Below are 25,450 nucleotides of genomic sequence, written 5' to 3'. Positions count from 1 at the left end.
GCAGAGGCGAGGGCAGGCTCTGGAGTTGCTTCTACCACCTGTTGGCGCTGTTTGATTTTGGACACGTTTGACTTTTCTGTACTTCAGGGCATCATAATAATAATGACTTCATGGGGCTTTTATGAAGATCAAATAAAATAATACGAATGTAGCATAGTAAATGATGTTCCCTATTTTGATGAAATAGCTTCAAACTCTGTAGCAGTGTGTAAAGCAATTTATTCTGCGAACATTAATTTATGCGTCAGGCATATGAGTCTGTTATAAAAAGATGAAACCTACTTAGTTTATACCTCTCAGAAGCTTAAAATTTGCTAAGGCAAAAGACATAAATAATTAAAATATATGTGGTTAATGGTAGAGTTTTATATATAGGCTGTGAGAAGATAGGCCTGGCAAACTACAGTCCATTGCAAAAGAGTTGGACATGACTTAGCAACTAAACAGCATTAGAAGATACAAGGGAATTTAATCTTAGGGAGAGGGTCATCTGAGCTAGCTATGAGGTAGAAGCTTTGAGAGGTGAAGGCTTGAAAGAAATATTTGGGAATCCTTGGGAATAGGTGATACCATAAAGGAAAGTATGAAGCAGCAGTTTTTAACCCTGTTTGAACATTTACATTGATTAGAGAGCTTTTAAACAAAATACTGATGTTGTCCTGGTCGTGTGTGTGTGTGTGTGTGTGTATACAAACATGGTTTTCTTTTTTTTAATTATAGGAAAATAGACATAACTAAAATTTACCATTTTAAATACAGTTAAGTGGCACTGACCACCCCTTCACATTTCTGTGCACCTGTCACTACTGTGCAGAACTTTTTCATCATCCTAAACAGAAATTTTCATCCTGTTCAACACTAAGTACTCACCCTTCCTCCCACATGGTCCAGGTAACCACAGTTCTACTTTCTGTTTCTACAAATTTGGCTATTCTGGGTTCCTCATACGAGTAGAATCATATGTGGACTTTTGTATCGGACTTCTTTCACTCAGAGTCACGTTTTCATGGTTCACGCATTTTTGTAGCACGTATCAGTGTTTCCTCCCTTTATAAGGCTGAATAGTACTCTGTTGTACGTATACACGCATTTGGTTCATTCATGTGTGAATGAGTGTCTCCACCCTTTGGCTGTTGTGAATAAGGCTAGTAAAATAATGCTCAAAATTCTCCAAGCCAGGCTTCAACAGTACGTGAACCATGAACTTCCAAATGTTCAAGCTGGAGCTAGAAAAGGCAGAGGAACCAAAGATCAAATTGCCAACATCCGCTGGATCATTGAAAAAGCAAGAGAGTTCCAGAAAAACATATACTTCTCCTTTATTTACTATGCCAAAGCCTTTGACTGTGTGGATCACAACAAACTGTGGAAAATTCTTAAAGAGGTGAGAATACCAGACCACCTGACCTGCCTCTTGAGAAATCTGTATGCTGGTCAGGAAGCAACAGTTAGAACTGGATATGGAACCACAGACTGGTTCCAAATAGGGAAAGGAGTACGTCAAGGCTGTGTATTATCACCCTGCTTATTTAATTTATATGCAGACTACATTATGAGCAATGCTGGGCTGGAGGAAGCACAAGGTGGAATCAAGACTGAGGGGAGAAATGTCAATAACATCAGATATGCAGATGACACCACCCTTATGGCAGAAAGTGAAGAAGAACTAAAGAGCCTCTTGATGAAGGTGAAAGAGGAGAATGAAAAAGTTGGCTTAAAACTCAACATTCAGAAAACTAAAATTATGGCATCTGGTCCCATCACTTCATGGCAAATAGATGGGGAAACAATGGAAACCAGTGGCTGACTTTATTTTTGGGGGCTCCAAAATCACTGCAGATGGTGACTGCAGCCATGAAATTAAAAGATGCTTGCTCCTTGAAAGAAAAGTTATGACTAACCTAGATAGCATATTCAAAAGCAGAGACATTACTTTGCCAACAAAGGTTCGTCTAGTCAAGGCTATGGTTTTTCCTGTGGTCATGTATGGATGTGAGAGTTGGACTATAAAGAAAACTGAGCACCGAAGAATTGATGCTTTTGAACTGTGGTGTTGGAGAAGACTCTTGAGAGTCCCTTGGACTGCAAGGAGACCTAACCAGTCCATCCTAAAGGAAATCAGTCCTGAATATTCATTGGAAGGACTAATGCTGAAGTTGAAACTCCAACACTTTGGCCACCTGATGTGAAGAGCTGACTCATTTGAAAAGACCCTGATGCTGGGAAAGATTGAAGGTGGGAGGAGAAGGGGACAACAGAGGATAAGATGATTGGATGGCATCACCGACTCAATGGACATGAGTTTGTGTAGACTCCAGGAGTTGGTGATGGACAGAGAGGCCTGGTGCGCTGTAGTCCATGGGGTCGCAGAGTTGGACACGACTGAGCAACTGAACCGATACCTGTTTAAGTCCCTGCTTTTGGTTTTTTCCAATACATGCCTAGACATGGAGTTGCTGGATTGTGTGGTAAAGTGATATTTTTTAAAAGCTCCCTAGGTGATCTTCAAATATGCACGAAGTTTGAGAACATCTGATACAAAGTGAGGATGAGTAATCTGGAAGGTTCATAAATGGTCTTATAGTGGGTTAGTGACTTCTTAGGGAAGTGGTATGCCTCATTTTGTTATCTATGTAGTTTTACTTTTTGGCTTTGGTCAGATTCTCAAAGCTCTTTGTAACTCCAGAGTGGTGCTGAGAGTCATCGCAGAGTCTAATTTACTACAGACAAAGATTTGAGTAGACATTCTCCAGAGAAGATAATGCAGTGGCCAAAAACCACTTTGAAAATATGCTCAACATAGTTACTAGGTAAATGCAGGTCAAAGCAACAGTGAGATACCATTTCATACCAGTCCATCTAGTCAAGGCTATGGTTTTTCCTGTGGTCATGTATGGATGTGAGAGTTGGACTGTGAAGAAGGCTGAGCGCCAAAGAATTGATGCTTTTGAACTGTGGTGTTGGAGAAGACTCTTGAGAGTCCCTTGGACTGCAAGGAGATCCAACCAGTCCATTCTGAAGGCAATCAGCCCTGGGATTTCTTTGGAGGGAATGATGCTGAGGCTGAAACTCCAGTACTTTGGCCACCTCATGCGAAGAGCTGACTCATTGGAAAAGACTCTGATGCTGGGAGGGATTGAGGGCAGGAGGAGAAGGGGATGCCAGAGAATCAGATGGCTGGATGGCATCACTGACTCTATGGACTTGAGTCTGAGTGAACTCTGGGAGTTTGTGATGGACAGGGAGGCCTGGCATGCTGCGATTCATGGGGTCGCAAAGTGTCGGACACAACTGAGCGACTGAACTGAACTGAACTGAACTGAAGATGACTATAATTTTTTTTAAAAAATTTAAAATAAGTGTTGATGAAGGTAATGGAGAAATTGGAACCCTCAGACATTGCTGCTTTGGAAAGTAGTCTGGCAGTTCATCAAAAAATTAAATGTAGAAGTACTGTATACTCACCCATTCCATTCCTAGGTATATATCCAGAAGAACTGAATCGTCTGTGTACACTGGTACACAGATGTCCACAGCAGCATTATTCCTGATAAGCCAAAAAATAGTAATAGCCTAAATGTCCTAAGTGATGAGTAGATAAATAAAATGTGGTATCACCTTTATACATTGTAATATTTGGCCATAAAAAGGAAGTACTCATACATAGTACAGTATTGCTGAACCTTGAAAACACGATGCTAACTGAAAGAAGTGACAAGTAAAAGACCATGTATTTTATGTTTCCATTTATATTACATGTCCCTATTAGACATAAAGTCAGAAACTTCTGCTAGTTGCCAGGGTGGGAGAGAGGAGGGAATGTGGAATAACTGCATAAGGAGCATGGAGTTTCCTCTGGGATTGATGAAATGTTGTAGAGTTAGATAGGGTGATGGTTGCACTGTCCTGTGATTAGGTTAAAACCACTGAAATGTATGTGTTAAAAGAGTGAATTTTCTGGCTTTTTAGTTATCAGTCAGTCAATTCAGTCGCTTATTCATGCCCGACTCTTTGTGATCCCGTGAACTGCAGCATGCCAGGCTTCCCTGCTGCTGCTAAGTTGCTTCAGTCCTGTCTGACTCTGTGCGACCCCATAGATGGCAGCCCACCAGGCTCCCCATCCCTGGGATTCTCCAGGCAAAAACACTGGATGGGTTGCCATTTCCTTCTCCAATGCGTGAAAGTGAAGACGCTCAGTCGTATCCGACTCTTAGTGAGACCCCATGGACTGCAGCCTACCAGGCTCCTCCATCCATGGGGTTTGCCAGACAAGAGTACTGGAGTGGGTTGCCATTGCCTTCTCCGCAGGCTTACCTGACCATCACCAATTCCCAGAGCTTGCTCAAACTCATATGTATCAAATTAGTGATGCCATCCAACCGTCTCATCCTCAGTCGTCCCTTTGTCCTCCCGCTTTCAGTCTTTCCCAGCATCAGGGTCTTTTCAAATGAGTCAGTTCTTCACATCAGGTGGCCAAAGTACTGGAGCTTCAGCTTCAGCATCAGTCCTTCCAATGAATATTCAGGACTGATTTCCTTTAGGATTGACTAGTTTGATCTCCTTGCAGTCCAAGGGACTCTCAGGAGTCTTCTCCAATGCTATAGTTCAAAAGCATCAATTTTTTGGTGCTCAGCTTTCTTTATAGTCCAGCTCTCACATCCATACATGACTACTGGAAAAACCATAGCTTTGACCAGATGGATCTTTGTCAGCAAAGTAATGTCTCTGCTTTTTAATATACTGTCTAGGTTTATTATAGCTTTTCTTCCAAGGAGCAAGCATCTTTTAATTTCATGGCCGCAGTCACCGTCTGCAGTGATTTTGCAGCCCCAAAAAATAGTCTGTCACTTGTTTCCATTGTTTCCCCATCTATTTGCCATGAAGTGATGGGACTGGATGTCATGATCTTAGTATTTTGAATGTTGAGTTTTAGGCCAGCTTTTTCACTCTCCTCTTTCACCTTCATCAAGAGGCTCTTTAGTTCCTTGTAGCTGTCTGCCTCAAGGTTGTGTCATCTGGGTATCTGAGGTTATTGATATTTCTCTGGGCAATCTTGATTCCAACTTGTGATTCATCCAGCCCAGCATTTCTCATGATGTGCTCTGCATATAAGTTAAATAAGCTGGGTGACTATATACAGCCTTGACATAGTCCTTTCCTAATTTTTAACCAGTTCATTGTTCCATTTCCATTTCTAACTGTTACTTCTTGACCTGCATACCGATTTATCAGGAGGCAGCTAAGGTGGTCAGGTATTCCCATCTCTTGAATTTTCCACAGTTTGTTGTGATTCACACAATCAAAGGCTTTTGTGTAGCGAATGAAGCCGAAGTAGATGATTTTCTGGAATTCCCTTGCTTTTTCGATGATTTGATGGATGTTGACAATTTGATCTCTGGTTCCTCTGTCTTTTCTTAGTCCAGCTTGAACATCCAGAAATTCTTGATTCACATGCTGTTGAAGCCTAGCTTGGAGAATTTTGAGCATTACTTTGCTAGCCTATGAGATGAGTGCAGTTGTGCGGTAGTTTGAATATTCACTCTTTGGCATTGCCTTTCTTTGGGATTGGAGTGAAAACTGACCTTTTCCAGTCCTGTGGCCACTGCTGAGTTTTCCAGATTTGCTGGCATACTGAGTGTAGCACTTTCACAGCTTCATCTTTTAGGATTTGAAATAACTCATCTGGAATTCCATTACCTCCACTCACTTTGTTCGTAGTGATGATTCCTAAGGGCCACTTGACTTTGCCCTCCAGCATGGCTCTAGGTGAGTGATCACACCATTGTGGTTATCTGGGTCATTAAGATCTTTTTTTATATAGTTTTTCTGTGTATTCTTGCCACTTCTTCTTAATATCTTCTGCTTCTGTTAGGTCCATACTGTTTTTGATTGTACCTCACTGTTAAAAATAATTTTTAAAAAGTAGCTAACTGAGGAGAGGGAGACCTGGATAACTGGATATCTCCAAAGCAGAAGATCCCATAAGGGAGGTGGAATAGGAATTATGCAGTTTAAGGGGAGGACCTACATAGAGGACAATGTCATGGAAGGCTCAGGAGAAAGAAGGGATTTGTGAAGGGATCACTGAGTGGACGTGATCACAATGACAAACACAGCAGAAAGGCCAAGTCACATAACACAGGTGCCACCCTTTCTCTAGACTCGACCTTCAAATATCATGAAGAACAAGGGAGGCGTTTTCAGTGGAGGTGGGATGCGGGGGGGGGGGTGGTGGTAATTGTTTTGGATCATGAAGTGAGTAGAAGTGAATAGGAATATACCTCAGGCCTGTATTCCCTTACGTGAATCTCAAAATTAAACAAACTCTGAAACAGGAAAGGTTTTTAGAACTCCTTGTTGGTAAAACCTGACCTGAATGGATATGGAATGACTTATAATCTTCATTTGTCCCACTTAGTGTGAATATTCATACATTTCACTGCAGAAATAATATTGAATTTGATTACCGAACGTGCACACAGGGCCCTGTGGGGATGTTATGAAATATGGCATATGCCGTGTTTTCTCTTTTCTAAAATTAAAATATATCTATCTATCTGAATTCTAAATTCTTTGGGGTAAGGGAGCACAGGCCTGTAGACTTGGGACAGATCCCTATGTGAAGGAAAGATGTGAGATTGTATGGTTGCTGAAGAAGGATTGAGACTCCAAGAGGGGAATGGACCTGAGTGCAGTTAAGAGGTGAACACAGGCAAAAAAAAAAAAGGGTAGACATTGGCTGAAGAGAACTTTAGTAGCAAAGATTCAGAGAAGATGGGGAGGGTAATCGGAAATGGGGTTGTTTACAAGGGGAGGGGGGTCACACAGCCTCCAAGAAGCCAGGAATAACCAGGAGAGACATTGAAGAGAGCGGTGGATTTCCATGTGAATAAAAGGAAGGGAGGAATTCCCTGGTGGTTCAAGGGTAAAGAATCCACCTGCAGTGTACAAGACACGGGTTCGACCCCTGAGTTGGGAAGATCCCTTGGAGGAGAAAATGGCTACTCACTTCAGTATTCTTGCCTGGAAAATCCCATGGACAGAGGAGCCTGGCAGACTAAAGTCCATGGGGTTGCAAAGAGTCTGATACAACCTAGCATCTGAAACAGCAACAAAAGGAAGTTGATACTCAGATTGATATAATAATAATCAGATGAATCAGCCATTAGCCGAAGTGGTAAAAGCTGGAAATACCTGTTGGAAAGCTGTTTACCTGTTGGTTTAAGAGAAGAAGCTGACTAGAGAACAAAGGAAAGGATCGATGGGCAGGATTCTGGGTGTAAGGCAAGTTTAGAGACCTTGAGTGGTCTGAGGGGCCTCTCCAGCCTTGTGTGTGTGTGAGTCACTCAGTCGTGTCTGACTGTTTTGTGACCCCATGGGTGGTAGCTCACCAGACTCCTCTGTCCATGGAATTCTCCAGGCAAGAGTACTGGAGTGAGTTGCCATTTTGTTCTCCAGGGGATCTGCCCGACCCAGGGATCAAACCCAGGTCTCCTGTATTGTGGGCAGACTGTTTATTGTCTGAGCCACCAGGGAATCCCTCGCCACCTTTAGCTGTATGATATTCCCACTTATGGGGGTGGGGGTGAGGGGGGAAACTTGAGTGAGAAGAGACATGAATAGGAGCCTGATGGTGGGGAATCCAGGGAGTTGTGGAGGTAAATGTGATGAGCAGAGAGGCGAGGGCCTCGATTCAGGAGGACTGCTGTGGAGGAGGAAGACAGAAAGCAAGGTCCATGAAGACTGCTATGGAGGAGGAAGGCAGAAAACAATTCTGCATGCTCAAAAGCTATGGACCAGCAGTGGCTTTCAGGTGTACAGTTCTGGGTGAGAACGAGGTTCTGGGTGTGGTCACAGGGGGCAGTGGCCACTGCTAGAGTTGAGACAGGAGGGTCTTTGCGATTACTCAGGGTGGGGACCAGGTGTGGACTAGAGAGGAAGAACTAGTCGAACACCAACATGTTCAGTGAAGGTGAAGGATTAGGTGGCCTGTTGGTCAGTCTCAGGCTGAAACATAGATTGGGAGTGTTTTAAGGCATAGGTTTCCAAGGAGCGGAGATTTTTATTCAAGGTCACCCTTGTTGAGTACTGGCCTGGTGCCTGCTCTCAGGAAAGCAGAGGGCAACCCCTACCCTGATCCCATTCCCAGGACCTGTGTTATAAGAGGACCAGCAGCTTCTGTTGGAATGGACCATGGGGTGGGGGCCTGAAGGGAGGGCACCAAAGTAGCCCTGTTCCTGGGTTAAGGATGTAAGGGAATTGGTTACCTGGTAAGGGCACAGGAAGAGATGTAGGATGGAGCAGAACTCTTATGGACTGTATTTGGAAAGAAGCTCAAGACAGAAAAAGAAAAATAGTGGTGAACATATGTGAGAGAAGTTTCTCCTCTACTCCAATTCAAATACTGAACATGTTAAAATAGATTGTGAGGGATTCTCCTTTCCTTTTTTAATTGTATTTTTGTAGGTGTTCCGTTGTTTTAATAATACAAAGATTTATTATTGTTGTTCTGATGCTCAGTCATATTCAACTCTTTGTGATCCCATGGACTGCAGCCTGCCAGCCAGGCTTCTCTGTCCTTCATTGTATCCCAGAGTTCAAACCTTTTTAATTTGCTAATGTTAAGATTTTCAGATCTTCCCTGGTGGCTCAAAAGGTAAAGCATCTGCCTACAGAGCAGGAGACCCGGGTTTGATCCCTGGGTTGGGAAGATCCTCTGGAGAAGGAAATGGCAACCCACTCCAGTACTCTTGCCTGGAAAATCCCATGGACGGAGAAGCATGGTAGGCTATAGTCTATGGGGTCGCAAAGATTTTCAGAAAAGTACTCTTAATTGTTCAAGTATCCTCTGTGTCATCATCCTCTCTGATAAATTATTTTTTTCCCCTAGTCATTGATTAAAAACAAACTAGACTGGAGACTGCTGTTTGTTTGTAATAATCAGTTAATTAACACCAGGAATGTTACTCCACCAGCCTTGACTGACTTGCTGTTACCTCCCAGCCCTTGTGTGTGTGCTAAGTCGTTTCAGTCGTGTCTGACTCTTTGTGACCCTGTGGACTGTAGCCCGCCAGGCTCCTCTGTCCATGGGATTCTCCAGGCAAGAATACTGGAGTGGGTTGCTGTGCCCTCCTCCAGGGGATCTTCCCGACCAGGGATTGAACCCACATCTCTTACATCTCCTGAGCTGGCCGGCGGGTTCTTTACCGCTAGCGCCCCCTGGGAAGCCCAGTAGTTCTCAGTGCTGCTCTTCCTTTCTAGCCAGGGTTGGGCAGGCTTCTGCTGACCATCTGGGGTCCTTCTGCAGAGAGTTCCAATTGGTCTGGGGTGGAGCCTGGAAAGCCATGCATTTAAAAGTTCCTCAGGAGGTTCATTTTGACCCACTTCTGCTTCCATCCTCGCACAAGCAGTAAATCAGATGCTTTGCCAGCCTGAGTATGCAATGTCCGTGCCAGATCCCTGACTTAACATTCTTCCATCCAAGTAAATGTAAAATGCTCATGAACATCTGAAAGACACTAAATTATTGGTAACCAGTTTACATTAGAAAATAGATCATGCTATAGTCTTCAAACTTGCAAAACATTTGTGAAAATCATAATATTCGTTATTGTGAATTCTGGTTAAATGAGATCTCAGATATCCTGCTGAGGGGATTATAAATTAAGGCAGCCTTTTTGGAAAATAATTTGACAGTGCTTATAATTGCTGTAAATAAGGTCACACCTTTGATCCAGTAATTACATTTCTGAGGTTCTGTTGTATTGAGACTATTGATTATTATTAATCACATGATGTGGATTAGTACTTACATAAAAGATATTCATCACTGTTATTTATAGTGGTAAAAAATGGAAGCAAATTAAATGATTATAGGAAATGGTTAAATACATTATGGTTTCTTAATATGCTAGAATATCATAGAGCCATTAAAAGTTATGTTTATAAAAACTAATGCAACAGAAAAATCTAAGAAATGATTAAAGCATCTATAAAATTGTACATGTAGTTTGTGACACACACACACAGACATACACGCCCATTTTATTTTTTAAGTTTTTTTTATATTGTAATATAGTTGGTTAACAGTGTTGTATTATTTCAGGTATACAGCAAAGTGAGCCAGTTATATACATGTATCTATTCTTTTTCAAAGTTTTCTCCCATTTAGGTTATTACAGGGTGTTAAGCAGATTTCCCTGTGATATACAGTAGGTCCTTGTTGGTTATCTATTTTAAATACAGCAGTGTGTACATGTCAATCCCAAAATTCCCGGTTTTTTAAATTCAGTGGTAATTCTCTGTGTGGTAGGAATACATGCAATTTATTCTTTAGTATTTATAATCTAAATTTTGTACTATGAGCATATATTACTTTTATTGAGAAAAATAATAAAACTTTAAGAAATCTTACTTGAATCTCTTTAGCAGAAGGAAGGAGGACAGTTCCATTTGTGATGAATTATTAATCACTCTTGCTCGTTAATAGTCGCCATTTTGCTACCTGAATCCTTGCAAACCATCCGTTTATCTATTCCACAAGTCATCAGTCAGGCCCGGTCACTTACAGGACTTGTTATTGTTGTTTTCTGGTTGTTTGTTTTTAATAACTGCTTTACCGAGATGGAATTCACGTAACGTAAAGTTCGCCCTTTGTAAGTGTCTGGTTCCGTGGTTATTAGTTTATTCCGCAGGTGGGCAGCCATGCCCACTCTTTCAGTAGTTTCAGAACATTCTCATCCACACGAAGAGAAACCTTGTTCTGATGAGCAGTCAGCCCCGCTCTGCCATTCCCCTCCGCCCCTGGCAGTCACCGATCTGCTTTCTGTTGCTGTGGACTTGCTTATTCTGGATGTTCCCTGTAAGTGCCGTTGTACGGTGTGTAGCCTTGCAGTGTCCTCTTAGCTGCTCTTCTGCTCCTCCTCCCTCCCTTCCAAACCTGTCATGTGTCTCACTGACCAGAGGGTGCTCTCAACCACCTCGAGCTCAGAACTTTCCACTGTGCCTGTGGTCAAGGAAGGTGACAGGAACTACGACTCATTCTAGCCTCTAAGGTTTTCTATATCCTGACACTCCAAAGTAGACACTCACTATGTGGTGAGGAAATGGGTTCAATGAATAAAGTGGATTCTGCCTTCTCTCTCTCTTTGCTTCTTTCTCAGACTGTTGCTCTTGAGTTAGTCAGATTTCAGGCCACCGATGGGGTGAAAAACTTGCCCCCTGAAGTTGATGGTGGTGGTTGGTGACACTCAGCAGGCCTCGAGGTTCAGGCTTGTTGGAGCGACCCAGACCCCCACCCCAAACTGTCAGATCACATGGCCACACAGTCCCCCAGCATCTCTGGTCCTCAGACACCCTCCCACCATCCCAGCTTCCCTTTAAAATGTAATACTCCTTCTCTAAAACCCAACTCAGCCGTTCATCAGCCCTTCGCCAAGGCTCCCCCACCCTGACAAGAAGAGATTTCTCCTCTCCAGCACCTGATATTTTTCCTGTGTGCTGTATCCCTTGTTAGTTCACTGCCTTCTTGTCTCTTTTTCCTAAATCTTTGACTTCTTGAGGCTAAGCTCTGTTTTTTACTCAGAGATGACATTACAGTGTCCAGAGAGCCCAGGAATTTGCCCTCAAGCAGCTTCTTAATAATTATCAGCACATTTGAACATCAGAAGGAAAGAAATGCAAGTAAATTTTTAAATTAAACCCTTTAATTTAGGTTGTATGTTTAATACCAAAAAGAGACCCGTATTAATTAGAAACTTAACCTTATATAAAATTTAATTGTCCAGGGCCCAAATGTGTTTTTGCCCTAATAGTTGCGACTCTTGATGTTGAAATACTGCCTTAGAACACTAAGCTAAAGAAATCATTTGCCTGTGTTGTGGACTTATATATATAATGTGTTGTGATTTCTCCAAAAGCTTAGTTTTCTCCACATCATCTGGTTTAATTGAAACCAGAGTTTGAATTTCAGCTTAATGACTTCTTTCTCTTTTTGCCCCAGTACTAGGAAAAAGGAATATGATGCAGTTATGTGTCTCTGATGTGTCAAGCAATTGTCTTAATTTTCTTCAAGTTTTCATTCCATGCTGATTACTTGCCAGTTATGGTTAAATAAGGTACAGTGGCCTTACAGATCTTTATCCATAGGTGTAGGTTTTACAAAAACAATGATATTTTACTCTCTCAGTGCAAACATATTTTTAGGACTAATTGAAATAAATAGTACAGAACCAAGGGCTTCCCTCGTGGCTCAGTGGTAAAGAATCCACCTGCCAGTGCAGGAGACACGGGTTCGTGCCCTGATTCGGGAAGATATCCTTCATGCCGCAGAGCAGCTAAAGCCCGTATACCCCACCAACTGAGCTGTGCCCTAGAGCCTAGAAGCCCTACAGCCTGTTCTCCACAACAAGGAAGCCACTGCAACGAGAAGCCCTCGCCCCACAGCTAGCGAACACTCCACCCCACATGGGAACAAAGACCCAACACAGCCCAAAATAAACAAACAAAATTATATATATATAAAATATAGAATGGCACATTCTACAACAGGAGGAATTTGTTTTAATCATTTCAATGCCTATTCTAGACGACCCTTACATAATCTATTAAGTTATTATTTATAACACACTATCAACTCATTTGGGTTTAAGTTGGTATTAACTACCAAAAGGGTAATTAGAAGCTCCATTCTTGAGTCCAGTATATATTTTTAGTTTCCCAAAATGTGGTAACTCTGTGTCTGGAGCTGGAAAGAGGAGAAAGCTGTCCACTGACTGCTCTCCAGAACAGTACTGCTGTCAATCTGTCACACCTAGAAAGTTCTCTAACCACCCTACCCCTACCGCACCCCACCCACTCTGATCCTGAAGTCAGAGAATTGGGTTCCCCTGTATATCATGATACTAATGATGTGATTACTTCCACTGAAAGCTGTGAGTCCCAAGTTTGAAACTTAAACTGAAGTGCAAATCTCTCATAAACTAAAGTATGGTTGAAAAATGAAAGCCACTCAGTCGTGTCCAGCTCTTTGAGACTCCATGGACTGTAGCCTGCCAGGCTCCCCTGTCCATGGAATTCTCCAGGCGAGAATACTGGAATGGGTAGTCATTCCCTTCTCCAGGGGTTCTTCCCGATTCAGGGACCGAACCCCAGTCTCCTGCACTGCAAGCAAATTCTGTGTGATCTGAGCCACCAGAGAAGCCCCTAAAGTGTGGTTAGTTTTGAAGATTACCAATGTGTGGGAGACAAGAAAATGGTGAAAGGAAGTGTTTTGGCTTATATGTTCAGGTGCCAAAGTAATTTTTAAAGTCTTTTCAAATAATTCATGTAAATAACTTTTCTGAAGTCTAGTAATTCTCAGTAAGCCCTTCTGTAGGTGTGTGTTATTTGCAAATACAAATGCTTAATTTGGCTTATTTTTGTAAGACCAAATTGGGTTGGGGGAGGGGGTGCTGTTGACCCAGCGCCGCCTTCTGTTTTTGATGGCAGCCTTGCCTTGTAGCGAATACTGTTTGGAGTTATTGTAACGATCTGACCAGAAGAAAGTTTGTCGGAATTTGTATGGTGAAAAAATGAATCAGCGGTCCTCCCACCAAACCAAGTTTTTCCTCCTTGCTCACTTTCCACTTTTGTGGCAGAGGTTAGAGAAAGAACATAAAAAAGAGTATTCCAGAAAAAGACTTCTTATACGGGAAACATAATTTAAACCGCCCAAAGGAGCTATATAACTAGGTACTTTTTCCTTCTGTAACCGCAGACATTTTGTTTGGGTTCTATACTCTGTCCCCGGGACATGTCTTGCCTTTGCTTCGTGTTCCCGTTTGACTGGAGATAAAGAACTCATAGGACTGCTTGGCGTTAAATGAGCATGAATGAGAAAAGTAAAGCGAGCGTGCTACCTCTCCAGCACCCAGAACCTGGAGCAAGAGGCAGCAGTGTGTGGGTGCCAGGACAGTGGCCTGGACCCTCACTGGGAAGCAAGCAACTAACGATGCAGGAGAAAGAAGCATTATCCTAGTTGTATGTCCTGTGGACCACGGAGGGGCATCCCATGTGGCTCAGTGGTAAAGAATCTGCCTGCCAATGCAGGAGACTCAGGGGATGCAGATTCAATCCCTGGGTCAGGGAGATCCCCTGGAGGACGAAATGGCAACCCACTCCAGTATTCTTGCCTGGAAAATCCCATGGACAGAGGAGCCTGGCATGCTACAGTCCATGGGGTCACAGAATCAGATGCAACTGAACACAGTAATGGGCCAGGGAACATTCAGTAGAAGGGAACCTTTACTTCTTCCTAGTGAAATCTATGAGGCCCACATAAAGAGGATGGCTTTCCAGCTGAACTTGAAAGAGGAGATTTTCCTGAGGAGGAAGAGCAATTTGAGTAACCTTTGCTGGAAGGCTCTGGTGGGCATTGTTGGACATCTTGGACGTTGTTCTTGCTTTAAAAGACTTGAATCCATGGGAGAGAGAAAACATGAGATTGTTCAAAAAGACTAACAGTAATGAGTCTGAAAGGACCAAAAGCCTCCATCTTTCTCATTTAGAAGAACTTGGGGTGAATTTGGAAAATATGACAATTTGGTTGTAATTGAGTTTTAGTAATTACAAAATACTATTAGAGAATGTCCTTTGGTAAAAGGAAAGAATTTATACTTTAAATTTCATTGCTGATACTTAATGGTAAAATGAGATCCAATTTCTTATTTCATTCACTTTAGGCATTTTTCTTGCCTCTTACCAAAGAGTAGCTTGACCTCATTTTATACCCTATTTTTCCTAAAAAATAGCATGTAAACAGTTTGTATGTTTATGATTTGCATTCTGGAGAGCTGATCATTTAAAAGAATCTGTTTTACTTGTTTTTTTTCCAGTGACACAGTCTGGTCTTCCTCCTCCCTCCTTTTTTCCTTTTGATAAACTCATCAAAATCTGATGTAATGAAAAAAAAATTGGAAAAATACAAAAATTAAATTACACCCATGCTGCTGCTGCTGCGTCGCTTCAGTCATGTGCGACCCCATAGACGGCAGCCCATTAGGCTCCTCTGTCCCTGGGATTCTCCAGGCAAGAATACTGGAGTGGGTTGCCATTTCCTTCTCCAATGCATGAAAGTGAAAAGTGAAAGTGAAGTCGCTCAGTTGTGTCCCACTCTTAGTGACCCCATGGTCTGCAGCCTACCAGGCTCCTCCGTCCATGGATTTTCCAGGCAAGACTTAGCTGCTAATATTTTGGTGAAATTTCCTCTAATTTTTTTTTTCTGTAAATTAGTTTTTCTAACTGTAGTTCATTCACCATCAACTTAGATTCTTTCATAAGCATTTCAGTTCAGTTCAGTTGCTCAGTCATGTCCAGCTCTTTGCAACCCCATGAATCGCAGCACGCCAGGCCTCCCTGTCCATCACCAACTCCCAGAGCCTGCTCAAACTCATGTCCATCGAGTCAGTGATGCCATCCAACCATCTCATCCTCTGCCGTCTCCTTCTCCTCCTGCCATCAATCTTTCCCAGCATCAGGGTCTTTTCTAATGAGTCATCTCTTCGCATGAGGTGGCCAAAGTACTGGAGTTTCAGCTTTAGCATCATCCCTTCCAAAGAAATCCCAGGGCTGATCTCCTTCAGAATGGACTGGTTGGATCTCCTTGTAGTCCAAGGGACTATCAAGTTAGTGTTGCATAAATTCTGATTTTCATAATCAAGTTCTGTTGGGACTGATAGGCTGAAAGGACCATGTGATCTGTGTTTCCCTCTGTAAATCCCAAGAATGCTAGGCTCTGAGTACCCCAGGCTGGTGGGCAAAACAGAACACCCCCCACTTCTGCACTGCAGCGACATTGCATGCGTACCAAAAGGCCAACTTCTAGTCCAGACTGCTTTATGATAGTTGTCCTTGTTATTGTAAGCACATAAATATTATGTAACTGATTAAGTGTTTGTGTGAAAAGATACATATGTTTCTATAAAAACTAAAATACTTTGAAAAGACTCAGTCAGATGGATCAAAATTGCTCCCAAGTATGTATCTGCATTTATAAAAGGCTGGCAAAAATAATGAAAGCTATACCTCATGAGCACTTACAAGAACTCTAAGTGTCTATGAGTTCTAATTATATTTTAAATAAACAGAAATTGAAAGTAGTAGACAATGCGTTAATGATAGGTCTGATTTATGCAAGAAAGACAATATGAAACCCCAGTGGAGACTGATACTCAAATGTATTATGTTTAAAGTTGAAATGATTTAAGTAGTAGGTATCATTTTCTATAATTGCTCTTGATAACTGCCTTTTTAAAATTAACCAATTAATACTGCTGATTCTGTAGGAAAAGAAGGCCTTTTCTATGTTGAATGAAACTCAGAATTCCTGGTATACCAGAGAAAATTCCTAGCTGGTTTTATTATTTCAGTACTTCATAATAAATTCACTAATAACTAATACTTCATTTTTCTTCAGGGTATAATTGCTTATGAACCAATGCGAGATTTTTTTTCTACCCTAGAATGTGGGCTTTAACAGGACAAGGGCTCTTGCCTGTTTTTTTCCAGGTTCTATCTCCATGCCTACAGCATCGCCTGCTGCATTAATTATTTATTGAATGAATAGAAGAAAGAATCTACACATTTTTTACAGTATTTTGCATTTTGCAATGATACTGCTATATTTTTAGCCAAAAAAAGGGTACTTTTAAATTACATATTTAGCATTTATCAAATTGAATTAAAATATACTGCTTTCTGTAGTTTACATAAGTCTGTCTCTCTCTTCAATGAAAGTATTCAAGGATAGGAGCCTTGGTGCTCATGTTGTAGTGATTAGGAACTGCGAAGCTGTTTGGATTCACGAATGAACTCTAAGAAACTTCTAATGATATGGCTTTGACCAGCTTACTGTAGCTTGTTTATACCTCAGTTTCCTCATCTGTAAAATGGTGATAATCATAGTTACAGGAACTAAAGGTGTTACCTATGTATAAAGTGCGTAGAGAATACCTGCCTAGGTGATAAGCACTCAGTAAATGATAGCTGTTATAATTACACTGGAGTCTGACTCCTGACCTGTCCTTTATTATCTGTGTAATTTGAACAAATTACTTATGGAAACAGGTCAGAGAGGTTAGATAGTCCGTAAGAGATTAGTCTCTGTGTGTGTGTACTTGCACATACAGAAAAAACAAAATGGGTTTTTAAGAAAAGTGCTTAACTCTTGTAAGTACTGAATAAATGTTAGCCGCCTCCCGCAAATAATAATAAAGCAATCAACATATTACACTGTGGGAGAATATTGTCATTTATTTTAAAATGTTTTACAACTGAATAATAAATACTTTTTATGTGGGTAGAGGCTGTCTTTCTCTTAACCATTTCAGTAAGTTTTTCTCATAAATTAGAAAGGTTTTTTTTTTTTTTTTTTTTTAATCTCAAAGTCTAAAATGGGTTTCGGAATAAAGAAAGAGAATTGAATTTTAATCTGGACAAGTTATGGAACTCAAAACACAAGTGTTACATTGTGGTTCTTAGTCTGATGACTTCTTTCCAGAATACCAAGCCTTCGGTGAGAACTGGTTTTCCAAGTATTAAATATGGACTGAGTACACCGTGCTTGAAGTGCTTACATTATGCAAGGAATGAAGCTTATTCCCTGGGTGTTTCCTCATCCGAGGCCTTGTTAAAACCCAGTCTTGCTATTCCTGGCTGTCGGTGTTCGCACCGGCTGACATAGTTGGGTATAGCAGCAGTACTAAGGACCTTGTGTGTGTTAGTCGCACAGTTGTGTCCGGCTCTTTGCAACCCCATGGACTGTCCATGGAATTCTTCAGCAATAATACTGGAGTGGGTTGCTATTTCAGGGGATCTTCCCAGCCCAGGGACTGAATCCGGGTCTCCTGCGTTGCAAGCAAATTCTTTACCGTCTGCGCTACCAGCGATTAAGGACCTTAGCCTGTGAGAACTGAGAAAGTGGAAACTGTCCTATGCCACTATCGTCAGACAAGATCTACCTCCCTCCCCACACACACACACCTTAGAAAGCTCTCTCATCCTGACACATTCTGCACTGAATTTTGCTAAGAGAAGACTTTCAGAGAGGATATTTTTCCCCTCTTTTGTAGAGATGGTAATGATGGAAATGTTACAGCAAAATATTTGTGTAACCAGCAAACATGAATTTAGCCACTTACTTGATTATTGCAGCCTGTGTTAAAAAGCTGCTGCCTCACATTTGCAGCCTAATGTGTTTCTCACCGTCTTCCCAATGGCATCTTGAAGTGTCTCTCAGCTAAAAAATTCATGAGGATTATTGGCTTTCAGTCAGAAAATGGAATATGTCTTCTAGTTACTGTCTAATATACCACTCTAAGGCCATTATACAAAAGTAAATGTAAGAGTGCAGCACACTGAGAACGAAGGAACTTTTAGCTTGAACGTTTGTTTATACACAGTCATTACTGTTCCCGTGGAGTAAGAAACAGCATAAGACAAGGTAGGTAGTGAAGCCATTTTACTTGGAGAAGAGCTGTAGTTGTAGCCTGTGGTATTTTTTTGACTCCTGTGTCCAACTGGAGACTGTTAGTGTTTTATCTTTGAAAAATCATCTCATAATAGTAATAGTATGTGTTTGGCTTATTGCAGTTAACTTTAAAAAAGGCAAGTGTAGAGTAAGTTGCTCAAAGGTAATGAAGTTAAACTGAGAGTTTGTTTCCTATCAGATGCCCTGTCTTCTGGATTTATGTGAAGGGAGTTTCCTAAAACGCAGCAACCTGACTGTTGTCACTCCATGAATTAATGTGCACTTGTGTGAGTCTCATTCTGTAAATACACACTGTAATGTATGGGGTAAACTACAACTTTATTGTATGAAAAGCAAGAAACAACATACTGTCGGGTAAAGATGAAGTTAAAACTGTTCTTGAGATCTAGTAAAAAATAACACTTTGGGGGAAATCATAGACCATTTTACTAACTAAAATTTAGTTTTGAAATGTTGAATAGCATCTTCTGTCACTGTGCTAATGCATTACTTGTTTTCCCAGTGGGAAGGAAAAGTTTGGTCTTTTTCTCTGTCCTTTCAGCCCTGCCTTCAGTAAATGTTCATAGTCCTGCTTCTGTTGTATTTGTATGTGTGTTGCTTCTTTGTCTGCTTGTTTGAATGAACCAACAATATATCCTTTCATACAACCTGTGTATGTACTGCATGGAAAATTTGTTAACTCCTGCCAAGAGTTGGGGTCTTGCCAAAATATTGTTTGCTTTGGGTAATTTTGTTTAGTTGACACTGTTTAGAAAGTGATTTCTTCCCCCTCCCCTGTCTTCACTGCTGTATCATCTAACTGACATCTAAGGGTTGGCCCACTTGATTTTCTGCCTTTCTCAAGCCTCTACATCCTTAAGGCACATTATGTATATTTCAGCATTAGATGCTGTGTTTCTTTAGACTTCTTCAGAGTCTGATCCAGAAAATTCGCTTTTGTAAAACCAAGACCCTCCTGGAACACAGTATACTCTGAGGAAAAAATTGTTTACAGTTTAGAATGAACAAATGTTTTTTACTTGTGATAGAGAAACAATGCCTACATCGAACTTTTGACATGGACTTCTGAGCTGTGGGGGGCCCTCAAAGATTATCGTCTCATGATGAATTCAATAGGATAGAAATGGAAAAGTGTTTAAACAAACAGAAGTATGTACACTTTTAGTATTACTTGAGTGTTTCTTTGTCTTACTAAGTTTATGAAGAATCAGACCCCAGATGACACAGTAGTGTCACCTGCATCTTATAGCGGAGAAGGCAGTCGCACCCCACTCCCGGATTCTTGCCTGGAAAATCCCATGGGCGGAGGAGCCTGGTGGGCTGCAGTCCATGAGGTCGAGAAGAGTCGGACACGACTGAGCGACTTCACTTTCACTTTTCACTTTGATGCATTGGAGAAGGAAATGGCAACCCACTCGAGTATTCTTTCCTGGAGAATCCCAGGGACGGGGGAGCCTGGTGGGCTGCCGTCTATGGAGTCGCACAGAGTCAGACACGACTGAAGTGACTTAGCAGCAGCAGCATCTTGTAGAGAGCATTTTAGAAAAGAGCCAGAAGGCCTTGGGAGGCATAGAAGCCTTTCTGGTCTCGTATCAAGAGCTGGGTGATTTATCGGCCAGCTCCTCCCCATGTTAGGTGTTGATAAGAAAAGTTGTTTCAACAGCGCTGTGTGTCCTTTCATTATAAATTTCATCTGCAAGTAGGAATTTCATAGCAGGCTAATGTTTTATAACTTTCTTGAAAATGGCAATAGAGATCTGATGTTTGATCACTTATTATGTTTGGATTTCAGCAGTAGTATTATCCTTATTTATTCTTTAACTGAATTTGTTCAGCATGTAATAAATCTGACAGTTTTACAGGCCCTGTTTGGAAGATGGCCAGTACCGATAAAAGATAAAATACACATTACCGTTTACATGAATTCTGGATGATTAACTGGTTTTAATGGCATGAGATTGTATTTTGAACACCTGCTTTGTTACCTTGTAAGTTGCATTGATGAATTTCATGCAAGAAGAGTGCTTTTTTTTTTTAAGCTATGTTGAGGGTTAACATATTATTTTGCTTTCATCATATTATGCTAAGCATTAAACTGACACTGTTTACTCACACACCCCTGCCCAAAGTATTGTTACTTTAAGAAAATCAAACATTGGTTCTTTGCTCTACTGTCTAGTTTGTACAGGCTGACATCAGAGGATGTAAGGGAAGGTGTGCTATCAGTAACAGCGGAGCTGTTGTTTTGCTCTAGATAGCAAGAATAGACAAACTGAAACTTCTTTTCCAGTCTTGTCCTTTCACACACGCACCCCCCTGCCCCCAGTATTTGGTAGAAACTGGCTTATTCTCAATGACTGTAATTTCCTATCAGGTACGACCCAGGAGTTTACTTGTGACATTTTCAGTTTTTATGATTTATACTGAACATTTCAGAATCCAGAAAGAAATGCTCAAGAACGTTAATTTCATGTGAATGTTGAAAACATGTAGACCGTTTAAGAAACTGTTAGTTTAAACCTGCTCACAAAATAAAATGTCTGAAGCTTCAATGCTGCCCTTCTGTATTCTCCATCTCCTTCCCTTTGTTGGAAATTAATATTTAACTTTGATCTACAAAATGTCATTAAAACTCATCTGTATATACAATTTATTTTCTAATACATTTTCATTGTAGTATAGTTGATTTGAACAGTGTTAAGTTTCAGATGCCCAGCAAAGTGAATCAGTTATGCATATATATAGCCACTCTTTTTTAGATTCTTTTCCCATTTAGGTCATTACAGAGTATTGAGTATAGTTCCGTGTTCTATACAGTAGGTTCTTACACATTACCTGCTTTACATATAGTAATGTGTATATGTCGGTCCCAATTTCCCAGTTTTTGCCTGGCAGTTTATTTTCAGTGATTTTTCTATGTGTGCATACAGACTGGAGGGCTTCCCAGGCACTAGTGGTAAAGAACCTCCCTACCAGTGCAGGAGACGTGAGAGACGAGGGTCGGGAAGATCCCCTGGAGGAGGGCATGGCAACCCATTCCAGTGTTCTTGCCTGGAGAATCCCATGGCAAGCTACGGCCCAAAGGGTCCCATAAAGTGAGATATGACTGAAGCTACTGAGCATGCACACATGCATACTCGAAGCCATAGATCTGTCTGTCTTTGGGTTTTATCTCTTATTTGGGTGGCAAAAAATCTAATTCACCTAGGCGTGTGTGCACACACACTTGCACACCTGTGTTCTGTCATGCAGTACTAGCGCTTGCTGCCAGCTGAGGCTTGACAGGCGGTTCAGAGCATCAGTTAGAAAGGTTGAGATCAGAGCCCTTTGGTTCTTGTCTGTGATGAGGGTCCTGTCACTGTAGTTTCCCCCGCTGAGGAGCAGAGTGGAAATCCGCGTGTGTGCTGTGGGGTTCCGCCTGCTTCTGGCCCTGTGGCAGGCAGCAGAGAGGCAAGCAGGAGCCGTCTGCTCCTGTCACCACCTTCCCCACCCTCCTCTCCCTGCTCCAGTACTCAATTCACTCTTTCCTTTTTTTCCCATCTGAGAGTCTTTTTTCCCTATAGATGAGCAGTGATTCAATCGGGGCATCTCGGCCTGATTACTGTAGCTGGCAGAGTGTATCCGCCTGTCCCCAACTTGACCAGTGACTACACACACCCCTGTCCTTTTCCTTCCCTTTGGTGGTTTAAAGGTTGGCGGGCAATGTGTCCTGGACACACACAGATAGCCCAGGGAAGTTGCTCGAAAAAGACGGCATATGGGGCAGACACAGAAAAACAAGAAATTTGAAAAGCTGAAATTTTTAGATTTTGAAGAAATGTGTTGAAGGTTGTCTAGTTGCTAAGTTGTGTCTGGCTCTTTGCAACCCCAAGGTCTGTAGCCCACCAGGCTCCTCTTTCCATGGATTTCCCAGGCAAGAACACTAGAGTGGGTGGCCATTCCCTTCTCAGGTAATCTTCCCAACCCAGGGATCGAACCATCTCCTGCATTGGCAGGTGGATTCTTTACCATCTGAGCCTCCAGGGGAGCTGGGTTAAGGTGCCATCGCATAATAATAAAAGGGGAAAGTTGGCATTTAAATAACTTAAAGAGAAAACGAGTGACGTTTTAAAGCTACAAATAGAGTGGTTTGTGAGCCAGCCTTAGGTAGGTACCAGTGAACCAGTGAAGTTGCTCACTCGTGTCCAACTCTTTGCAATCCCATGGACTGTAGCCTACCAGGCTCCTCCATCCATGGAATTTTCCATGCAAGAGTACTGGAGGGGGTTGCCATTTCCTTCTCCAGGGGATCTTCCTGACCCAGGAATCGAACTGAGGTCTCCCACATTGCAGGCAGACACTTTACCATTTGAGCTTCCACTGGTAGCTCAAGTGAAATATTAAACATGCGTGCACTCCAGGTCATTTCAGTCATGTTCGACTCTTTGCAACCCCAAAGACTGTAGCCTGCTAGGCTCCTCTGTCCATGGGATTCTCCAGGCAAGAATGTTGGAGTGGGTTGACACGCCCTCCTCCAGGTGATCTTCCCAGCCCAGGGAGAACTCGAGTCTCTTATATCTCCTGCATTGGTAGGCAGGTTCTTTACAACTCTGCTCAAATGGTTTTATTGTACTTAGACCAGAACCCTGTGCTCCTGGCTTCACACCTCCCTTCTGTCCAGTGCTTTGTTGAAATGCGTCAGTGCTGCCCCTTCATGCAGAGTTACAATTATTTGATATACATTTGAGGAAAAGTAAAAGTAGATGATGCTGACGTTAATGTTAAATCCCCAAACTGAGTATATATGACTTTTAAGTAAATCAGTCTCTTAATTCAGCTAAATGTTGAGAAGCTCTTTGATCATTCTGATAGTATTACTATTAAATGCTTTTGGGGGTTGGTGGCTTTTTTATCAACAAACTTATCACATATACCTTCTATATGGGGTATTTTGTTACAGATTGGGGATTCTATTTAGATGATAAAAATGTTTTTTGATTCATAGAAAGCGATTTCCAGAGTGGAAATCCCCTAGGTCACTCGTTGAGAGCTCACTCAGATTGGTTGAGTAATGGTTTGGGGTTGTTTTTTTTTTACATGCTCGTGAGTGAAGCCATTGGAATTGTGGTTCTGGAGAGATACCGAAAGGGAATGTTTGGAAGGTGTCATCAGAGCTGGGTTCTTGTGTGTTTTGCTTCCCTGTCTGTCCTTCTAAATATTGATTTATTTATTTTTGTTTGGGGCTGTGCTCGGTCTTTGTTGCTGTGGATGGGCTTTCTCTAGTTGCAGCGTGCGGGCTTCTCATTGAGGTGGCTTCTCTTGCTACGGAGCACCAGCTCTCGGACAGGTGGGCTTCAGTAGTTGCTGCAGGTGGGCCCACTGGTTGTAGTTCCCGGGCTCTAGAGTGCAGGCTCAATAGTGGTGGCACATGGGGCTAGTTGCCCCACAGATGTGGGATCTTCCCAGATGAGGGATCGAACTGGTGTCCCCTGCATTGCAAGGTGGGTTCTTAACCACTGGACCACGAGGGAAGCCCCCCATCTTTTATAGCTCCTGCAATGCCCTAGCAACTGCCACACCTGCTCACAGCCCAGCTCAGACCCTGCTTCCTCCCCACTAACAGAGTGTCTCAGTACAAAGGACGCCTGCTTCTCTTCAGTGGAGCTTTTCCTATATAAATCTCCTACATGGATTTCTCTCCTCTCCCCCATCTTCTTCTAGAGAGACACATCCCTTCTCATGGCCCTCACACACCAAGCCTGAGTCACAGCAGCAGGCAGGCAGGCTTTGAAGGAATGAGTGAGTGATATTTAGGGAAGGGGTAGGGATTAGAGCGTGGGAGCCAGGCAGTCCAGATCTTGGTGCTTCTCGCACCTGACCTGTGGCTCCTGATTTGAGGAAGAACGGCTACTTTGTTGAAGCACCCCCTTACCGTAGCTTTGTAGCGAAGAGTAGAATATGTCAAGCTGTATGTCAGCCCCCCTTCCACCCTTTGCTGGGCCACTCCATGGCCTTGTGCTATGGATGATAATGATTATCCCCATTTTACAGAAAAGGTAATCGAGGCACGAGAGACAGCTTCTTAAGGTCCCGTAACTAACGTGGTGAAGCTTGGGTATGGTTCCTGCCTCTTTGCTCTCCAGCTTCTCATAGTCTGTTTTTGCTGATTAAATTATATCTGGCAACTGCTTGGTGCAGAATAAATGCTAAATGAACAGTAACTAAACACAGATTATACTTATCAGCCCAAACCTGTGAGAGCACCATGGGGCCTTGACGCTTAGTTACGTCACTCCCAGCATCAGGAACCTCCCACACTGGCTTCCAGAATCGTCCCCTCCTGATGCAGTGTCTGGAATAGAATGTAATTGGCACCACCTGCCTCAACTGATCCAGTGTCTGTTAGTTCTCCTTACATGTGATTCCTCGGAAAAAAAAAAAAAAATATATATATATATATAAAACTCCCCTCCCCCCTTGGATCAGAGTTGAGGCCAGAAGACATGAGAGCGCTGACTGGAGCACCCAGATCCTAGCCCGGGCACAGCCGGGCAGTTGGATGGGTGTGTGACGGTGCTCTCACCCTCGGGCCTGCCTGGCCCTCGTAGCCCACCTGCCTCCTTGTCCTTGCTCTCAATGGACCTGTCATTCTTCCAGCATCATCTGTAAGCCCCTGACCTTCTCCCAACTCGCCCTTCCCTCTGATTTTTCCAGGCTGGATAGGATGAGAAGCCACTGCAGGAAGTGAAGGAGGGTGAAGGTGGTTTTCAAAGCCTGGGGGACACAAGGCAGGAGGAAGTGGCATAGAATTGGAACTCAAGGAGAGATTGCTAAATGCTGAGTTAAACTTTTCAGGCTGCGGTTTTTTCTCTGCTGAGCAATTATTAAACACCTTGAGTAACAACCATCTTCCATTTCCTCAAAATCTTTGCCAGTCCTTTTGCA

The 25,450-nt window shown here is 42.3% G+C and overlaps 1 protein-coding gene across 14 annotated transcripts in view; it reads left to right on the top strand.

Moving 5' to 3' along the window:
* Positions 1 to 25,450, top strand: part of NCOA2 (nuclear receptor coactivator 2) — a 285,109-nt gene that overhangs the window by 162,370 nt on the left and 97,289 nt on the right. The window lies entirely within an intron of this gene.

Source organism: Bos taurus, chromosome 14 (genome assembly GCF_002263795.3).
Source record: "Bos taurus isolate L1 Dominette 01449 registration number 42190680 breed Hereford chromosome 14, ARS-UCD2.0, whole genome shotgun sequence".
NCBI classification, from domain to species: Eukaryota; Metazoa; Chordata; class Mammalia; order Artiodactyla; family Bovidae; genus Bos; species Bos taurus.
Note: the sequence above shows the minus strand (reverse complement) of the source record. Positions and strands in the feature narration are given on the sequence as shown.